This window comes from Triticum urartu, chromosome 4A (genome assembly GCF_056163025.1).
Source record: "Triticum urartu cultivar PI428250 chromosome 4A, HENAU_Tu73, whole genome shotgun sequence".
Lineage (NCBI taxonomy): Eukaryota > Viridiplantae > Streptophyta > Magnoliopsida > Poales > Poaceae > Triticum > Triticum urartu.
The window spans coordinates 240,366,027-240,377,414 of NC_141876.1; positions in this window are offsets into that span (position 1 = coordinate 240,366,027).

The following is an 11,388-nucleotide window of genomic DNA, read 5'->3' on the forward strand; positions in this document are numbered from 1 at the left end:
CGTCTGTCATTCAGAAAATGATTCCAACAAGCTTGACCCCGAAACTGCGCACAGTGAAGGTCTTGACACAATCTATCGGACCCAACCTGGAGCAAGTTCTCAATTTCCTGAGATGCTCTCTGTTCCTAGAGAAGCTATATATCGAGGTGATGTTCCTTTCCTGTTAAATATTCACCATAAGGGAGTTCAGTTTGTGACACCTTTTTCCAAGTTTACAATGACAATGTACTATGATTTCTGAAGGCTTCTTTTGGAGGATTTCAGTACATACATGTCCCCCCATATTGGTTGCTTGATCCATATGGTTACAATCAATAAGCATTTCTCCTTTGGATTCATCTGTACTAGTTTTCTTACGGAACTTTTCATCCACTCCAACCTCTTGTGAAGAAGGCTGCATTTTTCTAGAATGTAATCAAATGCCCATGTTAATCATGTCAGATCGAAGATGGCATGTTAGTGCATTTTACAAATCCTGCAAACCAAATAGGCATGTAGTAATGTTCAAAACTGCATGTAGGTACTAACAGATTTTCTTCTTTTGCACATAAGATTAGGCCCGGTGGTGGATAATGTGATACAATATAACAATCACGTCGAATGCCTAGATCTGCATATCTTAGAAATTACTTTGAACTCCTACCGAGGGACCTTGCCAGAGATTATATTTGCCAGGTTCTTTGTTCTCAAAGCAAGGGTGCTGAAGGAAATGAGGTTTGCCCTACAATTATTTCGCAAAAATGAATGGTTTGTTGATTAGCACCGGCGCCTGCGGCAGAATAGAATAGGCTCCAAAAATGCTGAATTTCATTTTGGAAATTCAGATGACAAAGTAATCGGAAGTCATCGTGTCAACCCCATACATGACTTCTCAGCGGCTGACCCGTTTGCAAAAATTATGAGGTTTCGAAACCAAACTTACAAGTGGCAATATTAGTTTGAACCTCTCTGATATCCATGTTCAGCAAATCAGCACGAGCGTTTGCAGCTGATGAGCTGAATTTCATTTCTAATATCAGTTTGAACCTTGTAATCTTCGAATTTGAGCCATATAACTCTGGAATTTGAACCTTGTAATATTTCGAGCTTTTGTGGTACAATCATTGAAATGGCATCGTATGAGACTCGTATATTGGTGGCACTATTTTGACCTCAATATGCAATGGTCTTAGATTTTATTAACCATTCTTGAATCTGTTTACCTTGTTGATCTCATAGCACATGATCTGTATAGCTAACTCGACTGCGATATTCGACATTATTGCACACAGTTGGTTTCTTCCATCGTGTGCCCTGTAGAGTGTAGAATTAATTATCGCACTCGAGTGTCGATCATCACCCTTTTGTGTAACTTTGACCTCATCACCCACGGGTAAACTTATGACCGAAGTCATTCCACAAACTTCGTTTTTACAAAGCTTTTTGCCAATAAATGCCCACGATTTGACCCTCTTCTAGCCGACGCGTGGCCAAACTAGCCAGGCGGGAAGCTTGCGCTGTAAACTGTGCGGTAGCATGGGAACAGGCTCACCTATGATACATTTTGCGCCTCTTCGAGCCCACGCGTGCGGTGCGGTGTTGTCAAGCGTGCACTAGAATCCTCCGCTATCAACGTCGTGACAAGACGTGATGATTACAGGCCGGCCGGCCCCCATTTATTACAGTTGCCATTTAACCCTTGTGTCTCTTCAACCTTTCGATCATGCCCCACCATTGCAAGAAGCTCACCCACCATGAGAAATTCTTAGAGGGTATCCTGCTCGGCTCCAATGGCGCTCCGAGCGGCTGCCGACGACGAGCAGTAGTTCACCATGCGTGCCGTGGTGGACACCCACAGAAGGTTCATGGACCTCTCGGTGGTGTACACCAACGATCCGGTCTAGGTGGAGCACTCCATCCACCTCATGGAGTTGTTGCTTGCCGAGGAGAAGTACAAGGTGGTCGGGTTCAACCTCGAGTACACCCGCGCTCGTGCCGGGTCTTGTCCCAAGGTCGTCGTTGCCCAGATGTGCGTGCGCCACCACGTCCTCGTCTGCCACTACTGCCTGGCCACAAGGCCTTGCGAGCATTTCGCGAGGTTTGTAAACAACCCCCACTACATGTTCGCTATGGTGGACATCACCAACGATGTAAAGGCGCTCAAGAATTCGGGCATCGCCTGCCAGAATCTTGTCGACATCCAGGGCCAATACAAGATCTGGGGCAGTAAGGAGCATGAGAAGGACTCGCTAGTTCACCTCGCCGAGGCCATCATCGACCCCTACTATAGAGACATGAATGATTCATGCAACAAGGACAAGTGTGCCAGGCACTCGGCCTGGATTGAGAAACTCGACAAAGCTCACGACGTGTATGTGGCCAAGGAGGCGTACACGAGCTACGACATGTACAGGTGGATCGTTGACATGAGGAAGTGCCTCCTTCCCCAAAATGTCTAGGGATCCAGCCGGAAGCAGAGAAATGGCAAGCGTCGTCGCAACAATAAGTAGATGATTATATCCTCATTTCTCCTACTTTAGTATGCATGTAATTGCTTACTTTGGTGTGTGGAAATTTTATGTGTGTAATCAGTTGGTAATTGTATGCTTAATTTGGTTATGCAATGATGTCTTCTTAAGTATATATGTTGATGCTCTATAGACAGAGCGTAGATGTTGTGCCGACAAAGAAAATCATATTGCACACGGACTAAACAATGGAACTCGTCGGTGATGTTTTCATCAATCACTCACAATTGTATACTAGCGATCATTTGCTCACAACACACATGGCTTGTTAGTAGTAATCATCTGTGTTGTTATCGGTCTTCGCATACGTTTCCGATTACAGACCTATTTGCCGGGAATCACACACATCTTGTGAACTTGAACTGTTTCTGTTCTCTTGTCTCAACACAAACAGTTCATCCGAGTGAACCGCATGCCTTATATCACACACACGTTGATATGGTCGGCTGTTTCTTTTGTGTTGCCTAATCACAAATAGTTCATCCGAGTGAACCGTATGCTGTATATCACACACACCTTCATCTGGCTGCCCGTTTCTTTTGTTCCTCATCATCGCAAACAGTTAATTGAACTGAACTATATTCCATGCATTGCACACACAACTAAAATCTGAACCGTGTTTGATGCATCCTCCATCGCAAACATTTTGCACCTTTTTTATGGGTTTTTACACCACTGTTTGCGATTATTGCATCGCACACAGTTTCGTCGAAGGGTCTCTGATCGTAGTGTCGCGTTAGCAGCATCCTGCAGTAGTGCTAAGAAAGGTGGTATAACTATTGTTCCTAATGACAAAAATGATCTTATCCACCAATAATTATAACAGGTTATAGGATGGTAATTTACCTTAGAAAAATAAATAAAGCAACTAGAAAATATCATTACGCATTTCCTTTCATTGACCAAATGTTAGAAAGATAGTCTACTTTCTAGATGGATATTATGTTTTTTGTCAAATACCTGTATCACAATAAGATCAACAGAAAACTACTTTTTGTCCTGTTGGAACCTATGCTTGTAGACCTATGCCTTTTGGTTTATGCAATGCACCTGCAACCAACCTTTCAAACATGTATGATTGCTAAATTCTCTAATATTTTTGAGAAAAGTTTTGAGGTATTCATGTATGATTTTTTTTCATTTACGGAACTTCTTTTGATGACTACTTGAGCAATCTTGACAAAGTTTTGCAGAGATGTGAGGAGACTAATATTGCCTTGAACTAAGAGAAGTGCCACTTTATGGTGAATGAAGGTATAGTCCTTGGGCATAAAGTTTCTGAAAGAGGTATTAAGGTAGATAAAGCTAAAGTTGATGCAATTGAGAAAATGCCCTATCCTAAAGGTATCAAAGGTATAAGAAGTTTCCTAGGTCATGATGGTTTCTATAGAAGATTTATTTAGGACTTCTCTACAATTTCTGAGCCTCTTACTAACCTCCTACAAAAAGATGTCCCATTTGTTTTTTATGATGATTGTGTAGAAGCCTTTGAAATACTTAAGGAAGCCCTAATATCTGCACCTATTGTTTAACCACTTGATTGGAACTTACCCTTTGAAATCATGTGAAATGATAGAAATTATGCTATTGGTGATGTCCTAGGTCAAAGAGTTGATAAGAAATTAAATATTATCTAGTATACTAGTAATACCTTGGATAGTTCTCAAAGAAATTATGCTACTACCGAGAAAGAGTTTTTAGCAGTTGTGTTTGCATGTGATAAATTCAGACCTTATATCGCTGATTCTAAAGTTACTATACACACCGACAGTGGTGCTATTAAATATCTTATGGAAAAGAAAGATGCTAAACCTAGACTGATTAGGTGGGTCCTTTTACTGCAAGAATTTAATTTGCATATTTTTGATAGAAAAGGAGCTGAAAACCCTGATGCAGATAATTTGTCTAGGATGGAAAATGTTCCCGATGACCCACTTCATGTTGATGATAGCTTTGCCAATAAACAATTAGCTATTATAAATGATTCTACTACTCAGAATAATCCTTGATATGCAGATTATGCTAATTTCAGTGTTGCTAAATATATACCACCTAGTTACACTATCAACAAAAGAAGAAGTTATTCTTTGATTTAAGACATTATTTTTGGGATGACCCACATTTGTATAAAGGAGTAGATGGTGTTATTAGATGTTGTGTACATGAGCATGAACATGAATATATGCTAAGGAAATGTCATTCCGAGGTCCACGGAGGGCCTGATGAACAATTAGCTGTTATAAATGTAGTCGCCGTTCACATGACACCACTAAGGGAATCAAAACATACATACCATCAAAATATAAAACACATATCAAGTTCACATGATTACTTGCAACAAGATTCCTCCCGTGAACTCAAGAACAAAAGTAACTACTCACAAATGATAATCATGCTCAAGATCAGAGGGGTATTAAATAGCATAATGGATTTGAACATATAATCTTCCACCAAATAAACCATATAGTAATCAACTACAAGATGTAACCAACACTACTAGTCACCCATAAGCACCAATCTAAGGTTCCGGTAGAAAGATTGAACACAAGAGATGAACTAGGGTTTGAGAGGAGATGATGTTATTGAAGATGTTGATGGAGATTGCCCTCCCCAAGATTGGAGAGTTGTTGGTGATGACGATGATGATGATTTCCCCCTCCGGGAAGGAAGTTCCCCTGGCGAAATCGCTCCCGAAGGGGGAAATCATCGTCATCATCATCACCAACAACTCTCCCATCTTGGGGAGGGTAATTTCCATCAACATCTTCAACAGCACCATCTCCTCTCAAACCCTAGTTCATCTCTTGTGTTCAATCTTTGTACCGGAACCTTAGATTGGTGCTTGTGGGTGACTTGTAGTGTTGCTTACATCTTGTAGTTGATTACTATATGGTTTATTTGGTGGAAGATTACATGTTCAGATCCAGTATGCTATTTAATACCCCTCTAATCTTGAGCATGATTATCATTTCTGAGTAGTTACTTTTTTTCTTGAGGTCACGGGAGAAATCGTGTTGCAAGTAATCATGTGAACTTGATATGTGTTCGATATTTTGATGGTATGTATGTTGTCATTCCCTTAGTGGTGTCATGTGAACGTCGACTACATGGCACTTCACCTTATTAGGGCCTAAGGGAATGCATTGTGGAGTAGTTATTATATGGTGGGTTGCGAAAGTGATAGAAGCTTAGACCCTAGTTTATGTGCTACTTCATAAGGGACTGATTTGGATTAAAAGTTTAATGTACGGTTAGATTTTATCTTAATACTTTTCTGTTAGTTACGGATGCTTGCAAGGTGGTTAATCATAAGTAGGAGGTTTGTTCAAGTAAGAACAGCACCCAAGCACCGGTCCACCCACATATCAAATTATCAAAGTAGTGAACACAAATCAAACCAACATGATAAAGTGACTAGATGAAATTCCCGTGTACCCTCAAGAACGTTTTGCTTACCATAAGAGACTGTTTTGGCCTATCCTTTGCCTCAAAAGGATTGGTCTACCTTGCTGCACTTTTGTTACCATTACCGTTACTTGCTCGTTACAAATTTTCTTTCTATCAAACTACTCGTTACTTATAATTCCAGTCCTGGCAGATAATACCTTGCTGAAAACCACTTGTCATTTCCTTCTGCTCCTCGTTAGGTTCGACACTCTTACTTATTGAAAGGGCGACGATCGATCCCCTATACTTGTGGGTCATCAAGGCTCTTTTCTAGTTCCGTTTCCGGGGAGTGAAGTGCTCTTGGTAAGTGGAAATCGGTATGGAAAAATTATTACTATGTGCTAAAATTTGGTGTCACTTGTTACTATGGAGAACAATCCTTTGAGGGGTTTGTTCGGGGTATCTTCACCTCGACCGGAACCACAATTAGTCACCCCTCAAACTACTGCACCTACTAAAAATATTGGTTATGAAATTCCTTTGGGTATGATAGAACAACTGCTAGCTAATCCTTATGCAGGAGATGGAACCGAACATCCTGATATGCACTTGATATATGTGGAAGAAATTTGAGGATTATTTAAGATTGCAGGTTTACCCGAAGATGAAGCTAAGAAGAAAGTTTAACCTTTATATTTGAAGGGAAAATCATTGGCATGCTATAGCTATGCGATGATATTTCCTTCCGGACTCTGTTTGCTTGTTTCTTCCACAAGTGGCAATATAACGGGAGAAACAAGCAATGGAAGAAAAACGGAGTCCGGAAGGTACCCAAGGTGGGCACGACCGACCTGTGCGCGCCTGGCAAGCCAGGAACAGCACTCGCGCCCTCGTTTCTTATGCCCACCAGGGTCACCTTCTTGGTAGTTTCTTATTTTCTTAATTTGTTATATATTCCAAAACTGACAAAAAATATTTTTGCAGATTTTTCGGAGTCCGTTTACTTACTGTATCACGTACCTCCTCTTTTTCATGATTCTGGAATGTTCCGAAAGGTTTCCTTTATGTGTTCTTCCGGTGTCATAGTTTGGATAATATTGCATTCAACATCAATGGGCGTACCTGAGATATAATGTTTTATTCTTTTCCCATTGACGACCTTTGGGTTAGTACCTTCGTCATTATTTATTTTGATGGCTCCCGATCGATAAACCTCCTCGATAACATAAGGTCCTTCCCATTTTGAGAGGATTTTTCCTACAGAGAATCTGAAACGAGAGTTGTACAAAATAACATATTCTCCAACTTTGAACTCACGCTTTTGGATTCGCTTATCATGCCATCTTTTAACTTTTTCTTTAAATAACTTGGCATTTTCATAAGCTTGGGTTCTCCATTCATCTAATGAGCTAATATCAAATAACCTCTTTTCACTGGCAAGTTTGAAATCTTAGTTGAATTATTTAATTTCCCAATATGCTTTATGTTCTAACTCAAGAGGCAAATGACAACCTTTTCCATAAACCATTTTATAAGGAGATATACCCATAGGATTTTTATATGTTGTTCTATAAGACCAAAGTGCAACATCTAATTTCTTAGACCAATTCTTCCGGGACCTGACAATCTTTTGTAAGATTAATTTTATTTCTTTATTGCTAAGTTCAACTTGACCGCTAGACTAAGGATGATAAGGTGATGCAATTCTATGGTTAGCATCATACTTAGCAAGCATTTTACGGAAAGCACCATGAATAAAGTGTGAACCACCATCAGTCATTAAATATCTAGGGACTCCAAACCTTGGGAAAATAACTTCCTTACGCATTTTAATAGAGGTGTTGTGATCAGCACTACTAGTTGGAATAGCTTCTACCCACTTAGTAACATAATCAACAACAACCAAAATACGTGTATACCCATTAGAGGAAGAAAAGGTCCCATATAATCAGAAATCCAAACATTAAATGGTTCAACAACAAGAGAATAATTCATATGCATTTCCTGATGCTTACCAATGTTACCAATTCTTTGACATTCATCACAAGATAAAACAAACTTATGGGCACCCTTGAAGAGAGTAGGCCAATAAAATCTGGATTGCTTGCGAACAATTCTATCTCCCGCATGATGCCCTCCATAAGCTTCGAAGTGATGTTTCCATAGATTTGTCCCTGTTCATGCTCAGGTACACAACGTCTAATAATACCATCTACTCCTTTTTATAAAGATGTGGGTAATCCCAAAAGTAATGTATTAATGTATTAAATCATATAAGAATTTTTTTCTTAAGTTGGTATGTGAAGCTAGGTGGTATATATTTAGCAACAATGTAATTAGCATAGCCAGCATACCAAGGAGTGTTATGAGAAACATTTATTGCAGCTAATTGCTCATCAGGAAAAGTATCATTAATAGGTTGTGGGTCATCAAGAATATTTTCAAGCCTAGAAAGTTATCAGCCATGGGGTTCTCAACTCCTTTTCTATCAGTGATATGTAAGTCAAATTCTTGCGGCAAGAGAACCCACCTAATGAGTCTAGGTTTAGCATGTTTCTTTTCCATAAGATATTTTATAGTAGCATGATTGTTGTGAACAATTACTTTAGAATCAACAATGTAAGATCTGAATTTATCACAAGAAAAAACAACTGCTAAAAATTCTTTTTCAGTAGTAGCATAATTTTGTTGAGCATTGTCTAGAGTTTTACTAGCATAATAAATAACATTTAATTTCTTATCAACTCTTTGTCCTGGAATAGCACCAAGAGCATAATCACTAGCATCACACATTATTTTAAAAGGCAAGTTCAATCCAGGTGGTTGAACAATAGGTGCAGAAATCAAGGCTTTCTTAAGTGTTTCAAAGGCTTATACACAATCATCATCAAAAACAAATGGAACATCCTTTTGTAAAAAGACTTTTAAGAGGCCTAGACATTTTAGAGAAGTCTTTAATAAACCTCCTATAGAAACCAGCATGACCAAGGAAACTACAAATACCTTTGATATCTTTAGGACATGGCATTTTCTCAATTGCATCAACTTTAGCTTTATCCACTTCAATACCTTGTTTAGAAATTTTATGTCCCAAGAAAATACCATTAACAATAAAGTGGCACTTCTCCCAATTCAAGACAAGATTAGTTTGCTCGCATCTCTACAGAACTCAATCAAGGTTGCTTACGCAATCATCAAAAGAAGTTCTGTAAACGGAAAAATCATCCATGAAAACCTCAACAATCTTTTCACAAAAATCAGAGAATATAGCAGTCATACATCTTTGAAAGGTAGCAGGTGCATTGCATAAACCAGAAGGCATACATGTATAAGCATAAGTTCAAAAAGGACAATAAAGGTGGTTTTCTCTTGATGAGGTTGTGAAACATGTATTTCACCAATTCTTTTTGGTGAAATTCCAATTTCAATCGATTCCAATTCCAAGATTCAATATCATCGGATAGCCTATACCATGACAATGCTTTTCCCTTCAAAGATAAAGGGAAACCCTTCTTCTTAGCTTCATCTCCGGGTAAACCTTCAAGCTTAAATAATCCACAAATTTCATCCACATATATCAAGTGCATATCAGGATGTTCAGTTCCATCTCCTGCATAAGGATTAGCTAGAAGTTATTCTATCATATCCGAAGGAATTTCATAACCAATATTTTCAGTAGGTGTATTAGGTTGAGGGGCAACTAATTGTGGTTCCAGTCGAGGTGAAGATACCCCAAACAATCCCCTTAAAGGATTGTTCCCATGGTAACAAGTGGAAGTAAAATTCAGCACGTAGTAATAATTTTTCCTTACCGATTTGCACTTACCAAGAGCGCTTCATTCCCCGGCAACGGCACCAGAAAAGAGCCTTGATGACCCACAAGTATAGGGTATCAATCGTAGTCCTTTAGATAAGTAAGAGTGTCGAACCCAACGGGGAGCGAAAGGAAATGACAAGCGGTTTTCAGCAAGGTATTCTCTGCAAACAATAAAATTATAAGTAACGAGTAGTTTGATAGAAATATAATTTGTAGCGATCAAGTAACTGTAATGGTAACAAAACTGCAGCAAGATAGCCCAATCCTTTTGAGGCAAAGGACAGGCCAAAATGGTCTCTTATGGTAAGCAAAACGTTCGTGAGGGTACACGGGAATTTCATCTAGTCACTTTCATCATGTTGGTTTGATTTGTGTTCACTACTTTGATAATTTGATATGTGGGTGGACCGGTGCTTAGGTGCTATTCTTACTTGAACAAACCCCCTACTTATGATTAACCCCCTCGCAAGCATCCACAACTATGAGAAAAGTATTAAGATAAAATCTAGTCGTACATTAAACTTTTGGATCCAAATCAATCCCTTACGAAGTAGCACATAAACTAGGGTTTAAGGTTCTGTCACTCTCATAATCCATCATCTAAGAACTATTCCACCGAAGGTGGGCCGAGGAGGGCACAACCCACCAGGGCACGCCTAGGGGCCCTGGCACTCCCAGGTGGGTTGTGCCCACCTAGTGGGTCCCCTCTGGTGGTTATTCGCTCCAATAATTCTTATATATTCCATAAAAAATCTCCGTGAAGTTTTAGCTCATTCGGAGTTGTGTAGAATAGGTGGCTGACGTAGCTTTTTCAGGTCCAGAATTCCAGCTACCGGTATTCTCCATCTTTGTGTGAACCTTGCATATTATGAGAGAAAAGGCATTAGAATTACTCCAAAAAGCATTATTATGCATAAAAACATCATAAATAACAGTTGGAAAACATGATGCAAAATGGACGTATCGATCACACACAATTTTCTATACAGCCTCATGTCTGATAGGTGTAACGGTCACACACGCTCTACCTTCGTTAACATTTGTGTTATTCAAGTATATCACACATGATCGGTGACAAAAATTGTATGACATTAGGCTAGAACCGTTTGTAAAGTTCCATGGCCAAATTAGCAGGTCTGTTAGTTTAATATTAATAATTCTAGTATTAAGAAAATTCGCATTTCATATCAAACAACTATTTGCCAATTTCATATCAGGCACATAGATATATTTGAACATCACAGTATAATAGCTAAGTGAAAAAAGCACAGCACGACATATAGCTAGTTCACCTTCATAAGCACAACATTAGAACAATATATTCATTTCCCTAATCGACTAATGCATGATCAGTCAAGTTTGTCTTCTCCACCTCTGCCTTCGGTTCAGTAAGAACCTGTTTTGCACTGACCAACTTGGAAAGTGCCTCCTCCTTCGCCAACACCATCTTACCAAAGTCTAATTTAAAAACCTGAGCTCATTCTCCATCTTCCTCTTTTTTCCGTATCAGGGTTGACAAGATTTTCTCTAAGCCTATCTCTGTTCTGTTCCACATACATGCTCCAAAGCTTTGCTAGGGACATCTTCAAAGACTGTGGCCACTCTTGATCAACCCACTCGACGTAAGAACACTTCCATTCATCCTATAATATTTAAAACAAAATTAGTAACAATTGT